General features: G+C 44.4%; 1 protein-coding gene across 1 annotated transcript in view; it reads right to left on the bottom strand.

The window, feature by feature from the left end:
• The window catches only part of LOC126248030 (histidine ammonia-lyase-like), a 276,752-nt gene that overhangs the window by 247,181 nt on the left and 9,117 nt on the right, over positions 1-20,454 (bottom strand). The gene's annotated exons all lie outside the window — the stretch shown is intronic.

Below are 20,454 nucleotides of genomic sequence, written 5' to 3'. Positions count from 1 at the left end.
CCTTTATCGCGGTACGTAATCAGATCAGAGAGCTGTGGTACTTCTCTGTATAATACATGGCATACTGTTTAGTCCCAAGTATGCAGTTCGTTGTTTGTTACTTCGGGGAGAGCGTTGGTGGTTCGGTTACTAAGTGACAGTATCATTTATGCTTTCAATTGGCATCTTGTCACGTCAGCACCCAGTCTAGGGAAGGTGCTATGCTGTACGGAAGGTTTCCACGATCCTAGCATCGTACAATGAGGTAGTCTTAGTGGAAAACGAGCTTCCAGGAGCTGTTTCAAGAATATGTATAATTTGCCCGCCCGGTTAGCCGTGCGGTCTAACGCACGGCTTTCCGGATTGGGAAGGACGCCTGCTCCCTGGCACGAATCCGCCCGGCGGACTTGGGTCGAGGTACAGTGAGCCGGCCGGTCTGTGGATGGTTTTTACGCGGTTTTCCATCTGCCTTGGCGAATGTGGGCTGGTTCCCCTTATTCCGCCTCAGCTACACTATGTCGGCGATTGCTGCGCAAACAAGTTCTCCACGCACGCGTACACCACCATTGGTCTACCACGCAAACATGCAAACATAGGGGTTACACTCGTCTGGTGTGAGACGTTCGCCAGGGGGGGTGCGGGGGTGGGAGGCGGGGTGGGGTTTGGGGCGGGGGGTGGGGGGTCCACCAGGGGCCGAACCGCACAATAACCCTGAAAGACTGGGCCGGTGTGGGGCGGCAGAAGGGTGAAGTGGACTGCGGTAGTCGTCGTGGGGTTGTGGACCACTGCGGCTGCGGCGGGGACGGAGCCTCTCCATCGTTACTAGGCCTCCGGTTAACATGCATACATACATACATATGTGTATAATTTTGGCCTCCACAGTTTCCTGAAACAGCTATTTCCAGAGAAACATCCAACGTTTGTAAAATTGTAGATCCAAGACGGTATCCAAGGCTCGCTTTGCCATTGCTGTTGTCTTTCATCTGGTAATATTCTTCAAATTACACATTAACTTGCGGGCTTCCCTTCGACTAAGAGTAAGAAGGAATTAAGTGAAAATGCGAGTTCCCGCTCATCGTTCTTGCACACTTAAGCAACTGCTACAGCAGGCTACTTAGTGATTTAGGTACAGAAATCGTCGTGATGCGAATTACTTCCATTCAGTAATGTAATAAAGAAGAGATGCGTCATAAAATTTGTTGTTCTCGACAGTTGAACGCCAACAGAAATTCAACCAAAGATGGTGAATATTTTAAGAACTCTAGTCGTTATTTTTCAGTAGTTGAGAAAGGGGAGGCAGAATTCAAATCTTGAGGTACTTCTCTCGAAAACGATCCGCGTGAAGGATGTCACAAAAGTGCAACCAGAAATCAAGGAAACGACACATTATGTATTTCGACGATGAATGTTTTACGAAATAGTTGACACCACACTCATATCCACGCCAGAGTAAAGAGTTTAGATATATGACACACGAGTAATTAATTATCGTGTATCTCTGTGTAAAAAGTGTGCCATGTTTGCTGAATGCTGCCCAAAACCAAATTCGAAGGCGAAAATGACTGCTACATATTTTGTGCACTGATATATTGTGGATAAGAGCATTAAGTGAGGGAAGAGTGGATGTTGAGCATTTCACATCAGACACGGAACAGTAGCCTCGTTTTACGACAAGCATATTAATTTTCGTCTGATAAAGCAGTGGGTGGAAGCCACCATTGTGTGTTCGTTAGAAGGGTTATAACAGTGTTTTATGTGTTACAAAAGAGATTATTCAGTCTGGCGTTTGAGTATCCCTTCTCTGTTTATGTAACACATTTCATTAACAAAATAACCGTATTAAGTGACTTAAAATTTTTCATTATACTTTTCTTGGCAAGGCATGCCTCAAGGCGCTTGAGGCCCTCTGGCGGTTAAGTTCCACCGACTTTACTCCTATGCTGTATTGTGGCGGCAACGCCAACATATGTCGCTGATTACGTTAGTCTTTTTTTCTCATCCTTGTTCCCTTCTTTCCTCAGTTATTCTATCAACTTTATGTTATTTAATTAGGTCCGTAGCTTGTTCTTGTGTATGTTACTATTTTTATCTAAAATCAGCACAAGAGCGTCTCAAAATCATATGTTACTACTTTACCATTTCCGTTTAACAATTTTAATTTTAACTTTATTCTTGTTTTCAATTATTACATTTTGTCACCATGATAACTTACACATTTGGCTAGCCCACTAAAGACTTTACCTCTTGTACTCTTCATTTATTGCATATTGTACAATTTTTTTAATTGACGAATATGTGTAGGGTTACAGTAGCGACATCTAACGAGCTTACTACCCAAACGTATGTTGTGGCAACGGTATTGCAGTTTGTTATGGATAGTAACGATAGAGACAGTATAACTCTGCCAGAACTGTGGCATAGCTTACATCACATTTTTAATATGCTGTGCTGATTTTGTGTATATTTTCTGATGACACCACTATGCCTTTATTATTTTAGGACAAGTTATAACACAAGATGGCGTGTCATATTACAAGCGCATGTTTTCATATCCATGAAAGTAATAATTTTTCGTTGTGGTGTGTTTTATTGTCCTAAGAGGTAATTTGTTCACTAGTTGTATTCCATTTCCCATGATTTGCTGCAGATCTGAACATGGCCATTGCTGACTGAAACGGGGAGTCTAAGGACCAAATTATTTGTGATCATTGGCGGAAATAAAAAGAAATATTCTCATTAATTGACTTCAGTGTATGAATTTACACCTGGGGAATAATACCCAAGTCTTCTGGAACAACTGGACCTAACATTTCAATACAAGAGATGACCAGATTGAAACAAATCTTTCATCAGGAAACTGCAACTGCCCTCAAAGGTTCTTTGGCAATGAAAAAACGGAGATACTGAAACTAGGAATTGTTGGAATATCCATCTTACTCACCATATTTGACGCCTTCTGTCTTTCATCCATTCCATCTAAAGAAATTTGTGGTTATAAATCGATTTGACTCTGGTGAAGAAGCTATGTAAGTCGTAGATAGGTATTTTACAGATCTTCCAGAATCACATTTCAGAGAACTGTATCACTGAAAAAGCATTGGATGAAAAACGTTTGTCTGAAAGGGAACTACACAGAAAAAAACACGCATTATTTCACTGCTAGGACGTGACCATTTCATCTTGCACTTATACTTAACATCTACTTTTACAACATACAGAAATTTAAAGTTTACCCATTTCAAAGAAATACGCAGAACACAACTACTTTAGAATCTGTATGAACCAAAGGAAACCATACATTGAGCTAACATTCGACTATAATATTTTGTAATACAGAAAAATATAACAAAACAATACTATGTTGATAACAACGCTTACTCTGTATCAGTCATTTCATTTTGCTCTTGTACTGTATATGTCCATTTAGAAGAGGCGTCACCCGAGGGACAGATTTGGCATAAGTATTGGGACAAGACGAGTTCTGGCACACTCTGCTTTGTTGCCAGATGTATCCAAGATGGCGCATGACGTCATCCAAGATGGCAGCGATGAAGTCATTCAAGATGGCTGATTTTGGTGGAAAGGTAGGACAACTGGGCTACCTCCACTAACCTAAGTCATCCGACCACCATCTCTTCCTAGGGACTGGCGGGAAGTTCAAATTACATCAGGATAATGCAATACACAACGGTTAGCTCTACCAACCTAAGAAAATGGTGGGAAAATAGGTCAACTGGGCTACCGCCACTAACCTAAGTCATCTGACCACCACCTAATCCTATGAACTGGTGGGAAGTTTGAATTTTGGGCGGATGTTAGGTCAATTCGTGTATGTCTACTAACCTAAGAAAATGGTGGGAAAATAGGTCACTTGGGCTACCTCCACTAACCTAAGTCACCCAACCACCACTTCATCCTAGTAAATGGTGTGGGGAAGGACTCGACTTGTGCTGGACGTAAGTCCTTATTATTTTGCATGCAACAGTCTTTATTTAAACAATTAGAGGCAGTATCACCATCCAGTGTGTTCGCCACGAGGTCTGGGCTCCAACTGACCTAGTACACAGTATTGCCACCAGAGGGCGCTCTCATCTGTGACGCAATCCAAGATGGCTGCCATGACGTCAGCTGATGACACAAGTACCGTTATCCAAGATGGCGGCAAACAGTGTGTTCACCCCCTGGACCTATTAGACAGTACTGCCACCAGAGTGCACTGTCATACCTCCCATTATGAAATCGAAGATGGTGGGGCAAAATGGAGGGAAACGGAAAGACCACTTGCACTATCTCTACTAACCTAATCATACTGCGGCAAAGAAAGGACACTTCAACTAATCTCAGTGACCTGAACGACACCTCTTCCTAGTGACTGTCGGCTAAAAGGACCCAGCCTGGACAGGGCATAAGACTTTATTTTGCATGCAGTCCTTATTCAAACAATTTGAGGCACTACCGTCATCCAGTGTGGTCGCCATGGAGTCCGGAGTAATGCTACTAGAGAGCACTGTCGTCTGTTCTGTGACGTAAGCCAAGATGGCTGTCTTGAGGGGAAAAAGACTGAGCCTTCGCTGGGCTGCTGGAGAGAGAAAGGAGTGTACTTTATGTATTCTCGAACAATTTATTTTGTGATGGATTTTCAGAGATAATATGTTTATGACACTGATAATGTTTATGACACTGATACAAAATACATGTCTGACATGCTTGGGGTCACGCCACACAGCCTAGAGACCTGTAAACTACTCCTAAATAATGCACTATATACATTACCGAAATGGTTTCACTACGTAGTGTTCAGACATGCAAACTACTACTAAATAATCCAGTACAGTGATGTGCAGACACGAAATCATGGCCTGTGAAGGTTCTTTGACTGTTATACTGATGTCACATGTCTGTCTATGTAAATAAGTGCAAATTCATCCTGTGGGCCGCACACGCGTGTGATTGCTGCTGTTGGTGTATGAACCTTCTATCTCCACCTGTGGTCCAGAAAAGACTTAATTGCCGAGCAACTCATCCTCATAGACGCTGTAGAAAACTTTTCCAGAATAGCACAGGGTACATTGTTCCTTGCGATCCTAACAGAACTTGCGAGCTGTGTCTAGCGTGCACATGTACCCAGTGTGGCTAACGATTCGTGGTGAAATGTTCGTCCTGCTGTCAATTTGCGTCTCAGAAACGTTAAACGTTCACACTGCTAAAAAGCCTGTCTAGTCGTGCGAAAACACCATTTATAATAAAAGCATTCTTGTTGTTTGGAAAGAGATCACTGTCTAAGCACAGACAGGGGAAAATCAGAACAATTACACAAAAAGAATTGAAAGCACTGTCATACAGAAGAGAAAAATGTCCGGAATTTTCTGTATCCTACAGTTACAGGTCTGGAGGTGTCCTAATGGCACAGTGACAGATTAGTGACAGCATCCCCACCAGAGATGGATGGTCTGCTTCAACTTGTCTTTGAATACTTGCTTTCTCATAACTTTTTATACATTCGAATCAGTTTGTAGACTCTCCTACGTCCTAGCACAAAGAATATGATTGTATTTTGTACAGATCACCATATTGCACCGACAATCAAGCCTTCCAAAGTGCCCCTACATATCGTCAAATACGGAAAGACTCTTACTCAATTACACTGCTCTCCCACTGAGCCACTGAGGACATGAGCTTGAATGTTAGAGCGCAAAACCGATCTCCAACAGTGTCGATGTAGTAAACATACAATTCGTATCCTGCACCATACAAAATCATCCCTTTTACATTATTTGTACATATACCGCGAAGACAGACAGCACCGTATACACTCCTCGCAGCAATAGATATTTCCCTGTGAGGTTTGGCGGTCATTCACTCTCGACGGGTGACTAGAGTGCCCTCAGTGGACCGAAGTTACTCTCAGAACTGTTCTACACATTTGGACTCGTTCCCCCTCGGCACAAACGCGTTACTGTTTCTGGTCCGGACATGCTTGCTTTTCTACATCCATCTCCAGACTCTGGGATTACAAGAACACATGTAATTTCGCATGGTTTGCCATGATGTTATACCATTTTCGCGGTATTTCTCGATATCAAGCACACAGCAGTAGCCTACCGATCGCTCGCGCAACCTAATTCTGAAGATATAGACTGGAAATTATTTCTCTACAAACCCGAAACTTTAGCGCTTATCCCATCTGCGAAGACCTTTACGTGAGAACTCAGAACAAATAAAAGAAACTGATATTTCCACTCGCGAATACCGATGTCCATGATGTAACAGATTCATACGGAAAATGGAAATGAGCGTTTGGCGTCACTGGCTGGGAGGCATCTTGCGGGGCAGGTCTGGCTGCCTTGGTGCATGTCTTATTACACTCGACGCTACATTGGGCGACCTGCCCGCTGGATAGGGATGAAACGATGATGAAGACAACACAACACCCAGTCCCTGAGCGGAGAATATCTCCTACTCAGATGGGAATCGAACTCGGGCCCGTAGGACGGCAATCCGTCACGCTGACGACTCAGCTATTGGGGCAGACACAGATTCCTATAATTTACAAAGTCAACTAATGTGTTTCTCATGACTAGAGAACCAGCAAACGTGTCTTTGACCTGCTAGATTCAGACACCACAATCCTTGTTCCCTCAACTAAATAAAGGCACGAAATATGCAGAAGCAGTCAACCGAACTATTTACATGGGAGGGAATAACTGTCCAGCGCAAACACACGTCTCTCTTCAATCTTCTCAAATTCCCATGTGATCACGAAAGCTGCCCAACACATACTAAGTATTAGTTCGCTGTTCTGCCGTCTAGAGGACGATAAAGTGAACTCAGCTACATTCCTGCATTCCAACAAGCCTTTGCATTCGGACAGCTCCTGCTATTAACGGGAAACGTGAATCATTTCCGCACAGGTCACTGGCGCTGCGGGCCAAGCACACATAGACAGAATGATCCTATGAAATCGTTATCCCTGTACTTACAACTAAATGTTACCATTGCAGTCTCAGTTGAATGACACTCGACAATGGGCAAAGTATCAGAAATACACCCTGCTGATGGCTGTGGCTCTGGAAATAGAAATATCGGTACCCAGTCTTATGGCTTGACATACTCTACTTGAGGACAATATTATGGAAATGGAAGAGGATGTAAATGAAGATGAAATGGGAGATAAGATACTGCGTGAAGAGTTTGACAGAGCACTGAAAGACCTGAGTCGAAACAAGGCCCCGGGAGTAGACAACATTCCATTAGAACTACTGATGGCTTTGGGAGAGCCAGTCATGACAAAACTCTACCATCTGGTGAGCAAGATGTATGAGACAGGCGAAATACCCACACACTTCAAGAAGAATATAATAATTCCAATCCAAAAGAAAGCAGGTGTTGACAGATGCGAAAATTACCGAACTATCAGTTTAATAAGTCACAGCTGCAAATACTAACACGAATTCTTTACAGACGAATGGAAAAACTGGTAGAAGCGGACCTCGGGGAAGATCAGTTTGGATTCCGTAGAAATGTTGGAACACGTGAGGCAATACTAACCTTACGACTTATCTTAGAAGAAAGATTAAGAAAAGGCAAACCTACGTTTCTAGCATTTGTAGACTTAGAGAAAGCTTTTGACAACGTTAACTGGAATACTCTCTTTCAAATTCTGAAGGTGGCAGGGGTAAAATACAGGGAGCGAAAGGCTATTTACAATTTGTACAGAAACCAGATGGCAGTTATAAGAGTCGAGGGGCATGAAAGGGAAGCAGTGGTTGGGAAAGGAGTGAGACAGGCTTGTAGCCTCTCCCCGATGTTATTCAATCTGTATATTGAGCAAGCAGTGAAGGAAACAAAAGAAAAATTCGGAGTAGGTATTAAAATTCATGGAGAAGAAATAAAAACTTTGAGGTTCGCCGATGACATTGTAATTCTGTCAGAGATAGCAAAAGACTTGGAAGAGCAGTTGAACGGAATGGACAGTGTCTTGAAAGGAGGATATAAGATGAACATCAACAAAAGCAAAACGAGGATAATGGAATGTAGTCAAATTAAATCGGGTGATGCTGAGGGGATTAGATTAGGAAATGAGACACTTAAAGTAGTAAAGGAGTTTTGCTATTTAGGGAGCAAAATAACTGATGATGGTCGAAGTAGAGAGGATATAAAATGTAGACTGGCAATGGCAAGGAAATCGTTTCTGAAGAAGAGAAATTTGTTAACATCGAGTATAGATTTAAATGTCAGGAAGCGTTTCTTAAAGTATTCGATGGAGTGTAGCCATGTATGGAAGTGAAACATGGACGATAAATAGTTTAGACTAGAAGAGAATAGAAGATTTCGAAATGTGGTGCTACAGAAGAATGCTGAAGATTAGATGGGTAGATCACGTAACTAATGAGGAGGTATTGAATAGGATTGGGGAGAAGAGAAGTTTGTGGCACAACTTGACTAGAAGAAGGGATCGGTTGGTAGGACATGTTTTGAGGCATCAAGGGATCCCAAATTTAGCATTGGAGGGCAGCGTGGAGGGTAAAAATCGTAGAGGGAGACCAAGAGATCAATACACTAAGCAGATTCAGAAGGATGTAGGTAGCAGTAGGTACTGGGAGATGAAGAAGCTTGCACAGGATAGAGTAGCATGGAGAGCTGCATCAAACCAGTCTCAGGACTGAAGACCACAACAACAACAACAACAACAACAACTCTTCCTTCGCTATCACAGTACTCTACGTCAAATCTATACCTTCCTTACAACCCGGACATAGTCATTTCCTTTGCACATGTCAGAGCACAAACACATACTTTATAAGCCTGATGCTCAAAGGAGAACCTATCACACGCCCCCTACTACTAAGTACAATACTTCATCAATAATTAGATCAATGCCAATACGAAATAATACTGAGAGAAAACCAACCATGGGTGGACATGTCTCATACGTTTTTCTTCCGGATGCTACCATTGTGTCTTAGAAAGGGAGGTTTAATCGTCCTACAAACCGCCAGATGTTAAAAAACCCGATCCCAACAACTACTATATATTACTGTCACAAGTGGTCTTGGTTCTACAGGTGCACTCAAGTATCCATGTTAAAAGCTATATCCGCCTTACAAATTGAGGTACGATATTACCTCTGAATGAGCTGGTAATTCGTCCAGACAAATAGTGTGACTGTGATCGCTGGAGTATATAGGATCAGACTAACAGTGCTCATACACGTCGCCGACGGTGCAATCTCATGATAAAATTACCCAATTTAGTAAGTGATTTGGCTAAGGAACATGGTATGAAACCTGTATTTGCAAATCCCTCACGCCACCGCAACTAGATATTTCTACAGTATTTTTAACGCATTCTGTCTCGATCCCATATCAGAGGTTCGGTGATATATCCACTGGGCTACAGGCGAGGGTTGATTGAGAAGGATCATAAACAGTAGATGGTGTGCTGACTGAGGTCGTAAGAAATGTAGACTAACTTTTCAGATCTCTAATGCTTCGCTATCCGCTAGAAATGCTGTCTGGGATTTGGAACCAAGTCTTTCCATTCAACACCATACCTGCGTTCGATCCTATGGAGAAGTCATTTAATGATTACAGCCACAATTTAATCATATTTCTGGCACTCTCATATCTCGAAACAAGTCACCTTTCTCGAACCTGTGTGCTACAGTAAAATTCCAATGTGTTTTTAGTCAGAGAAAGCCATATCATCCACCACATGCAACCTGTGCAGAAACAGAGCGACCTGAGTTAGTGCGACAGGACCATTTGGTGGAAATGGGCGCATTGTGGCGCATTCCCAAACTAGATACAGATACTACAGATCCACATCCATTCACATCTATCTCCCGAACATGCTATCTTCGTTATTCTGCACCATCCACAAGAGAAAATTATGAACTATAAAAGCTCAACTAACTTCATCCAATAGAGAACTAGATAAGATTTTTAACGGATCTCTCTCCTCCCCCATATCTAAACCAAATATCGCAAGCATGCAGGCATTGAGCACATGTGACAATCCTATTAAATATACAGGTATTGATCAACTGGACAGACCAGTTTAAAGTTCCATCACCTGTACTCTAGGAGTATGATCGTATCCCTCGGACTATAGTGTACAGGTAAGTCGCAAGAGACGGCCCCCTGTGGCCCTGTCTCGTTGTTTGAAACATTATTTTCTAACAAGCTTTATACATTGCCAAACATTTTATTTTTATGACACGACTTGGAGGTCTGTGTCAGCTTCTAAACTGACATTAAGACGTTCTGAGCCATGGACTCTTGCAGACAACAATGGACTCTCACAGACAACAAGGACATCACCCCAAAGTACAATTATCCAAGACATTGCACTATGACGAGATTGATGTCATTCAAGATGGCTGCTGTGATGTCAGCTGATGATGCGAGTACCGTTACCCAAGATGGCGGGAAAGTGCCACACCCCCTGCCAAGCTCCCTTGGCGTGAAATTTGAATTTTGGAGGGAAGATGGGTCAACTGGGCTACCTCTGCATTTAAACTCATCTGTCACAGTGGCGAAATAGCTGGATGCTCTCCATTCCGTGGCGACTGATTCCTCATATTGCACTCATGTATGCGATCACTGTTTCGGTGCTAGCAACACCCAGAAGGTTTCACCCACCCACAAAACTCTTTCCCCAGTTCAAACAAGCGTTGCCAGTCAATCATTATGTGGTAACCAACAGCCTGTCAGTGTATGGATGGGATGGAAAAGGCAAAGCCAATATACTGTAATAATAAGCATCACAGTTGATAGTGCGAACAATTTTAGCAATTTTACAGCAATTCCAACACTGGACAATGATGTGACAGCATGTTTCCCCAATTTCAGTATTATAGCTAAACCGCCCCATTTCTACTTTGCGAGTATCATTGCGAATGTAGATAGATGACTGTGCAGTACGTCCATTCATTGTTAATTCTTGAATACACAAATCATCAAAGTATACCAGACAACGCGCTAAATATTTCTAACATCTCAAGCATGATGCATAATTTACGATCTGCCTCTATGCGGATGGGACTCACAGAATATTCTCACAGTCTTAGGATAAAATTAGAGACTGAAATGCCTCCTCGCACTGTCTTTGACCAGCCCACCCTGTAGCACCATTACCAATTTAATCTGCAGCAGACCAGAAATAAACCGCTACATTCCACGTCTCGTGAATGAATGGAGCTTGCCGAGTCCTCACCCATTCAAGTGCACAAGATTTCACCAGATGCACCCATGTTGAGGAGGTTAGCACCCCTTATTGGTGTATAGTAACAGATTCGAAAGTGTTGTGATGAAATAACACAGGGTTAAGAAGAACAAGGAACATTTGATTTTTATGCATGATGGAGCTCCAGACGGATGGAGTTCAAAGCATTTTACATAAATCAACTACGTTATCAACTCTACAGTATGATTCTAGAGTCCGGGATCAGGACCTGGAAGGTATTGGTAAGAGAGAAAATAGACACCTGCACTCGCAAGGCTACAACATTCTGCACTTAAAACAGGCTATAATGTTAGATCGTTTGACTTTCTGACCTATCAGTTGTGTGGAATGCAGCGCTGTTAATATTCCAATGTAAGAAATATATTTCCAGCGCATGACTTACATCCTTCTTGCAGATTTCTCTACGATAATCTATGGTAACAAACTGTAAAACACTGGTTCTATGTGATACATGGACAATATCTTTCCAGTTATGTATACCATCCACTGTCCACATCCGATCACGGTTCAGAAATTATACTATGTCCACATCAGTTCTATATAAAATGATCGTTAATAACTGAGAATACCTCTTACAAGGAAGCAGATAAACGCATAGCAGCGGTGTCCGACATGTGAAATTACAAGTCTTGCCGCCACTAACTCTGTAAACAGCGCATCTGTCAAGCAGATGTATACACCACAGGGATTGTAGTGTCTCAAGCCGGCCGGGGTGGCCGAGCGGTTCTAGGCGCTACAGTCTGGAACCGAGCGACCGCTACGGTCGCAGGTTCGAATCCTGCTTCGGGCATGGATGTGTGTGCTGTCCTCAGGTTAATTACGTTTAAGTAGTTCTAAGTTCTAGGGGACTGATGACCTCAAAAGTGAAGTCCCATAGTGCTCAGAGCCATTTGAACTATTTGCAGTGTCTCACAAACACCTATCACTAACTTATTTATGTACTGAAGATCGATTTTACACTTAACATGCGATGAGGAAATGGAGTACATCGCATAAATCTTCGGAGGAATGTGTCATGATTCATCACACGTGAGACGGAGGTTCTCTGATGATCCAGAGGTTTACTGTTAACGATTGCAAGTAGACAGTACTCTAAGACCCACACAGAACAAGTGGTTGTATACGAGTCGAACGCCAGCTATGTCATGCGACTGATGCATCCGTACAGAACAGTGGAAAAAAAGGTCAAATGACCTGTGCCAACATATCCATCCCGCTCTAGAATGCATCATCAGTCTGCCATTAAATCGTATGTCGCTAAAGCTCTATCTCAATAACCCAACCTGTCGACTTGCTGTTATCCTTTAACGCAGATGCAAGTAAGTTTAGAGGCAGATGGTTCTCTGTCTTCCTGAAAAACGTCAAATACACTACTCAACTCACGTGTATCACTGTTACCTCAATAGACTTACAGTTGAATGCCGCCTCAACGGAAGGGAAAGAGACTGTTTCCCTGCTTTAGTTCGCTTCTGTGTTGACGTTTTCCTGCATTCCTGTTGCTGTTGCATACTTACCCACATGTACAAATTGCTCTGCGCCAAGCAGAAGACACACAAGTGCTTCCTCAGTTTTAGAACACGGAGCGTGAGGTTACATCATGATCGCATTGGTGGAAGTGACATAAAAATCGACAGAATTGCGTAAAATAAGTATATATTGAGGGAAAATACGCTGAATGGTTCAAATGGCTCTGAGCACTATGGGACTTAACAGCTATGGTAATCAGTCCCCTAGAACTTAGAACTACTTAAACCTAACTAACCTAAGGACATCACACAACACCCAGTCATCACGAGGCAGAGAAAATCCCTGACCCCGCCGGGAATCGAACCCGGGAACCCGGGCGTGGGAAGCGAGAAAAATACGCTGAAATGCAGGGAAAAAACAAGAATGCTTTTATGATTAACAGCGCGAAGTGGCTGTGTGGTTGGAGGCGCCATGGCATGGACTGCGCGCTCCCTCCCGCCGTAGGTTGAGTCCACCCTCGGGCATGGGTGTGTGTGTTGTTCTTAGCATAAGTTAATTTAAGTAGTGTGCAAATCTTGGGACCGATGACCTCAGCAGTTTGGTCCATTAGGAATTTACACGCATTTGAACATTTTTGTAATTAATGGTGTTTTTGCATTAGTGCACAGGCATTTTAGTGGTGTGAACGTTTAACGTTTCTGAGACGTATATTGACAGCAGGACGAACATTTCACCACGAAGCATTAGCCGCGCTGGGTACGCGTGCACACTAGACACAGCTCACAAGTTCCGTTAGGATCGCAAGGAACAATGTACCCCGTGCTATTCTGGAAACGATTTCCACAGCGTCTACGAGGGTGAGTCGCTCGGCGATTAAGTCTATGCTGGACTGCAGGTGGAGATAGGAGGTTCATACACCAACAGCGGCGATCACACGCGTGCGCGGCCCGCAGGATGAATTTGCACTTATTTACCTAGACACATATGTGACATCACAGCGCCCCTGCGCTGGCTCGTGATGGCTGGCCCTGAGGGGCGCGTTGGGATCTGTGATAGTAACTACTGATGATAGTTGGGAGGCATTACACGTACTGAGTGTTTGTGCACTGGATTATTTCCTGTAGTTTAAGTGCTGTGAGCGTTAGACATGCATTATGGTTTGATGATTTATAAGGTGTTTTGGTGTTTGTTGCATTTGTGAAAGGGTGTGCAGGGCATGATTTCGAAAGTTGATGATTAGCAAGCGTGTTTGGGGAGTCTTTTAGATGGAGTCGACGTGCGCACGCCCTTGGTGCATTTGCACTCTGCAAATATGTCTTAGCTCCCATCTGCTCGCATCAGCAACGATGCCTAGGTGATCATGTATTTCGAGTGGAATTTCTCAGATGTCCTGTATGAAAGGGCTGCCGCAGCATCATGCTTCCGGGCACCTGTGCATCACTTCGCGAGGTTGCTGCTGCATCCCAACTTCTGGGAGTGTGTGCGGTAGCCTCACGTGCGGTCCAGTGGACAGGGGGGTGCGACGGGCGGTGCCTGCACGCGTTGTTTGTGAGCAGGTCTGTTGGTTTATGAGTTGATTTCGTGTCTGCACATCACTGTACTGCATCATTTAGTAGTAGTTTGCATGTCTGTACGCTGTGTAGCGAAATTGTTTAAATAATTTACGAGTTGTTTGTAGTGCATTATTTAGGACAAGTTCACAGGTCTCTAGGCTGTGTGGCGTGACCCCAAGCATGTCAGACACGTATTTTGTATCAGTGTCATAAACATATTATCTCTCAAAATGCATCACTAAATAAATTGTTTGACAATAAATAAAGTACACTCCTTCCTCTCTCCAGCAGCCCAGCACAGGCTGAGTTATTTTCCCTAGAGACAGCCATTTTGGCTTACGTCACAGAACAGACGACTGTATACTAGGTCAGTTGGACTCCGAACCCCATGGTGACCACACTGGATGATGGTAGTGCCTCAAATTGTTTTAATAAAGACTGCATGCAAAATAAAGACTTACGCCCAGCACAGGCTGGGTCCTTTTCCCCGCCAATCCCTACGAAGAAGTGGCAGTCAGGTGACTTAGATTAGACGAAGTAGTTGAAGTGTCCTTTCTTTCCCACCGTGTACTTAGGTTAGTAGAGACAGAGCAAGTGGTCTGTCTGTATCTCTCCATTTTGCCACACCACCTTGGATTATGTAATGGGAGGTATGACAGTGCGCTCTGGTGGCAGTACTGTGTAATAGGTCCAGACCTCATGGTGGACACACTGTTTGCTGCCATCTTGGATAATGGTACTTGCGTCATCAGCTGACGTCATGGCAGCCATCTTGAATTATGTCACAGATGGGAGCATCCTCTGGTGCCAGTACTGTGTACTAAGTCAGTTGGAACCTGGACCTCATGGCGAACACACTGGATGGTGGTACTGCCTCTAATTGTTTAAATAAAGACTAGTTCATGCTAAATAATAAAGACTTATGTCCAGCACAGGTTGAGTCCTCCCTCACGCCATTTACTAGGATGAGGTGGCAGTCGGGTGACTTAGTTTAGTGGAGGTAGCCTAAGTGACCTATTTTCCCATAATTTTCTTAGGTTAGTAGAGATACGCGAATTGACCTGCCTTCTGGCCAAAATTCAAACTTCTCGCCAGTTTATAGGATGAGGTGGCGGTCAGATGACTTATGTTAATGGAGGTAGCCCAATTGTCCTATCTTCCTGCCAAAATCAGCCATACTGAATAACGTCATCGCCGCCATCTTGGATGATGTCTTGTGCTGGCGACAAATCTACACACCGACATCATGGATGACGTCATCCCCGCCGTCTTGGATACATCTGGCAACTATGCAGAGTGCACCAGAACCCGCCCGCTTTGTCCCAATACTGGCACATACTCCCTCACTTGGCAGTTGCCCCTCAGTGAGTTCCATGAGTGTACTTAAATGGAACCAGACTGACAGGCATTACCTAAGAAAGTGCGAAATGTCTCTGTGATTCGTTTTCATGCACACAGAGGGCATTGTTTCGGTACCCTGTTGGTTTACAAGGTACACAGTGTAACTTAACTTGGATCGTTGCGAGTAAGTGCGATTCATCTCCCTAATACAGGAAAGTGATCTACAAATCCCTCGAAACCTAGGAATACATGAAATGCGCCTCGCTTTCCACACCCACGTACTTTCCCCGACTCACATACTATATCAATTCAGCCATTTCCCACATCATACGCTATCATTGACGTTTCCTTGGACCCAATACATTAATCAGAAAATTCAGTCCCAGCATCCAATATTCTACTCACTAATCCCCAATCCACTATGTCCATATCACTCATTTTATGCACCTCCATGCCTTATCCATCTTCTCCCGTCGGATGACCAGTGATAAGATCCGTCCCGAGATGTACTCTTCCTTCCATCCCTAGTCAACGGCACTCCACCTTGAGCCCTCCTCTTTGTCCTCCCTCCACTTTCCTCCTTCCTTAATAGATGTTAGTTGCTTCCTACGATTCCACAGAGCCTAATTCTAGTATTCAACATTCCATAGTCATCATGAACTCTATCATGCACTATCAGCATCACCATTATAACATAGCAGCATTAACATTATCACTGATTACATTTTAAATGACATATAAAGTCACCTAAAAGTCATAAAAATCTTAAAATTTGTTCACCAGTGTATGTTTCTAAAAACAGAAAGCTTACATGTAAAACCTTTGGCTGAAGAACAGTATATCAGCTGCCAGCCCGCTCAACTCGTGAGGAATTGAAAAAAAAGACAATAAAGAAAAAGAAAAATTCGCGATTATTCCATCAGGGAGTTTACGCTCTACTGCACAGCTAAGAGTCGCCGGATGGATCTTGTCCAACAGGATATCACACAATCAATTACCTCGCCAGCGTTCCTCTTTTACATTTGAAAGTAGTTTCTTATGTAGCTTACGGCTGTTCGAAATATGAGCCTGTTTTCTCTGAAAGCGGCAGACGACTTGATTCTTGACTATGAGCGAAGTCCCCGAGTAGTAGTGACGAGCTGTACATAAGATTTTACCATAGTATCGTTGGAAAGTCGTGACGCATTGTGGAATTCATTGTTATTGAATCAATTCTGCAGCCATAATGTCACCAAAAATTCACATAATTCGTAGTAGTATCAGTTAATATTGGTTTTGATTCAGTAAAATGAATCTCGGAATTCTTTGTAAGTAACACACTAGCAGAGAATTAACTTACGTGGGATAGAAATGAGGTCGTATCGGACTGTATTCACGTGTCGCCTCGTCTGGTAAACTGACCAAACAAGAAGAAGTTTTTAGATAATTTTTTAAATATATTAATCAAACGTAGATTTGGTCTCCATTTCTCACGTCAGATTCTCAATACTCAAACATAAAAATATGAAAATACGTTAGACAGGTACAATGTAGTTCTCAAACTGATTTTTAATATGATTGCTTCCACTTCTCCTCTTCCTCCTCACAAGCTTCTTGTTCAGAAACGTCGAAACGACAAGCGACTGGAAGGATAAATGCGTACAGCAAAAATAAATGTGTAAGTTAGAATGAACAGTCAAGATCGCAATAATATTTGTTTATTAACCGGTTTCGGCTTATGGAAAAATTATGTTCAGAGTTTTTTGGCCCCCTACGGTTGGTACTGGCGGCTCCTCGCTTGTCTCGTGATACGGGGCCAAAAATTCTGAAGATCGTATCAGGTGGCTATTCTCCGTAAACTATGTTGTCTAAATTTCTGAAAAATAAATGTGCCAAGGTGAGGCGAACTTAAGGTCCTGTTGCAGTAGATACACTCCTGGAAATGGAAAATAGAACACATTGACACCGGTGTGTCAGACCCACCATACTTGCTCCGGACACTGCGAGAGGGCTGTACAAGCAATGATCACACGCACGGCACAGCGGACACACCAGGAACCGCGGTGTTGGCCGTCGAATGGCGCTAGCTGCGCAGCATTTGTGCACCGCCGCCGTCAGTGTCAGCCAGTTTGCCGTGGCATACGGAGCTCCATCGCAGTCTTTAACACTGGTAGCATGCCGCGACAGCGTGGACGTGAACCGTATGTGCAGTTGACGGACTTTGAGCGAGGGCGTATAGTGGGCATGCGGGAGGCCGGGTGGACGTACCGCCGAATTGCTCAACACGTGGGGCGTGAGGTCTCCACAGTACATCGATGTTGTCGCCAGTGGTCGGCGGAAGGTGCACGTGCCCGTCGACCTGGGACCGGACCGCAGCGACGCACGGATGCACGCCAAGACCGTAGGATCCTACGCAGTGCCGTAGGGGACCGCACCGCCACTTCCCAGCAAATTAGGGACACTGTTGCTCCTGGGGTATCGGCGAGGACCATTCGCAACCGTCTCCATGAAGCTGGGCTACGGTCCCGCACACCGATAGGCCGTCTTCCGCTCACGCCCCAACATCGTGCAGCCCGCCTCCAGTGGTGTCGCGACAGGCGTGAATGGAGGGACGAATGGAGACGTGTCGTCTTCAGCGATGAGAGTCGCTTCTGCCTTGGTGCCAATGATGGTCGTATGCGTGTTTGGCGCCGTGCAGGTGAGCGCCACAATCAGGACTGCATACGACCGAGGCACACAGGGCCAACACCCGGCATCTTGGTGTGGGGAGCGATCTCCTACACTGGCCGTACACCACTGGTGATCGTCGAGGGGACACTGAATAGTGCACGGTACATCCAAACCGTCATCGAACCCATCGTTCTACCATTCCTAGACCGGCAAGGGAACTTGCTGTTCCAACAGGACAATGCACGTCCGCATGTATCCCGTGCCACCCAACGTGCTCTAGAAGGTGTAAGTCAACTACCCTGGCCAGCAAGATCTCCGGATCTGTCCCCCATTGAGCATGTTTGGGACTGGATGAAGCGTCGTCTCACGCAGTCTGCACGTCCAGCACGAACGCTGGTCCAACTGAGGCGCCAGGTGGAAATGGCATGGCAAGCCATTCCACAGGACTACATCCAGCATATCTACGATCGTCTCCATGGGAGAATAGCAGCCTGCATTGCTGCGAAAGGTGGATATACACTGTACTAGTGCCGACATTGTGCATGCTCTGTTGCCTGTGTCTATGTGCCTGTGGTTCTGTCAGTGTGATCATGTGATGTATCTGACCCCAGGGATGTGTCAATAAAGTTTCCCCTTCCTGGGACAATGAATTCACGGTGTTCTTATTTCAATTTCCAGGAGTGTATTTCAGAGGTGGTAAAATCAGAAGAATAAGAATGAGTATGCAGTCTTTACGTTTTGACAACAATGAACTTGTGACTGTTACGTGTCAATCGAGTAATATAGGGAGTGATTCTGAGCAATGAGAACAAACTGCGGAGGTCGATCCCTCATAGGGTAATGAACAAATACTGTCTACAGGGCGAAGTTGAACTCTAATGACAATATTTCGGGGGTTGTTAAGGAATATTTTGGCGTTAATATGTTATGGCAGCAGACGACCGACGCTATTGAGTTTGCTAGCAGCACGAAATCGCCTGCAGCGTCTCTCCTGTGCTGTGACCATCTAGACGACTGGAGAACCTTGGGTTGGTCAGATAAGTCCCTGTTTCAGTTTGTAAGCGCTGATGGTAGGGATCGAGTGTGGCGTAGACCCCACGAAGCTATGGACCCAGGTTGTCAACAAGGCACTGTGCGAACTAGCGGTGGCTCCATAATAATGTGCACTGTGTTTACGAGGAATAGACTAAGTATTTTGGTCCAGTTGAACCGAGCTTTAAATGTAAATGGCTATGTTCGGCTACCTGGAGACCATTCGCAGCGATTCCTAGACTTCACGTTCCAAAACAACGATGGAATCTTTATGGTTGACGCTGTGCCATGTGACCAGGCCACAATTGTTCGTGATTAGTTCAAAGAACATTCTGGATAGTTCACCAGCAAATGATTTGGCCACCCAGATGCACTAGTCTACATATGAATGGCGTCACAGACAGAGTGAACTCGTTGTTCTACTGTCTCTTAATGTTCGATACCTCACACTTACCTCCACGAGTAGATACACAAGGCTCGAGACCCTACGATCGGACGGGCTTTGCAGCTGGACCGCCTAATCCGATCCATCGATTGTGGAAGACGAAAATTCTTTCACAATAGCGCGATGTCTGCCACATTAGTTAACTTGCTGCCAAATACAGCGTGGTCATAGACTCTTGACTCATTTATAGTAAGTAATGAATGCATTTAGGTAATAATACTGAATGGCAGACAGACACATCAAAAGTGAACGTGTGGCGTGGATTTACAAACGCTAGAATTGATGGAACTCTCCTTTTTTCCCCAGAATGGACGCTTACAGAAAACATTTACCTGCACGTGGAGCAGTTTCCGAACCGCGGTTTCGGAAAGAAGGTTCTGCTGACGTTGTTGTGTTCCAACAGGATGGAGCATCTCTTACTGTCCCCCCGTAGCTGAGTGTTCAACACGTGACTGCCCCATGCCGCGGGCCCGGGCTCGGATTCCGGCCGGGTCGGAGATTTTCTCCGCTCGGGGATTGGGACTGGGTGTTGTGTTGGTCTGATCATCATCATCGACACGCAAGCCATCTATTGTGGCGTCAACTGCAAAGGCCTGCAACTCCGCGGCCGGTCTTCTCCAGGTGGGATTTCCGGCCATCATTTCATTTCACCCCTTACTTTGCCCTCATAGTAAGGGAGTACTTAAATCCTAAGATCTCTAATCCGGGATGCAGCGTCGACTGTTTCACCAGACGTGCTTC

Source organism: Schistocerca nitens, chromosome 3, assembly GCF_023898315.1.
Source record: "Schistocerca nitens isolate TAMUIC-IGC-003100 chromosome 3, iqSchNite1.1, whole genome shotgun sequence".
Classification (NCBI taxonomy): Eukaryota; Metazoa; Arthropoda; class Insecta; order Orthoptera; family Acrididae; genus Schistocerca; species Schistocerca nitens.
This window is presented reverse-complemented; position numbering and strand designations above follow the sequence as displayed.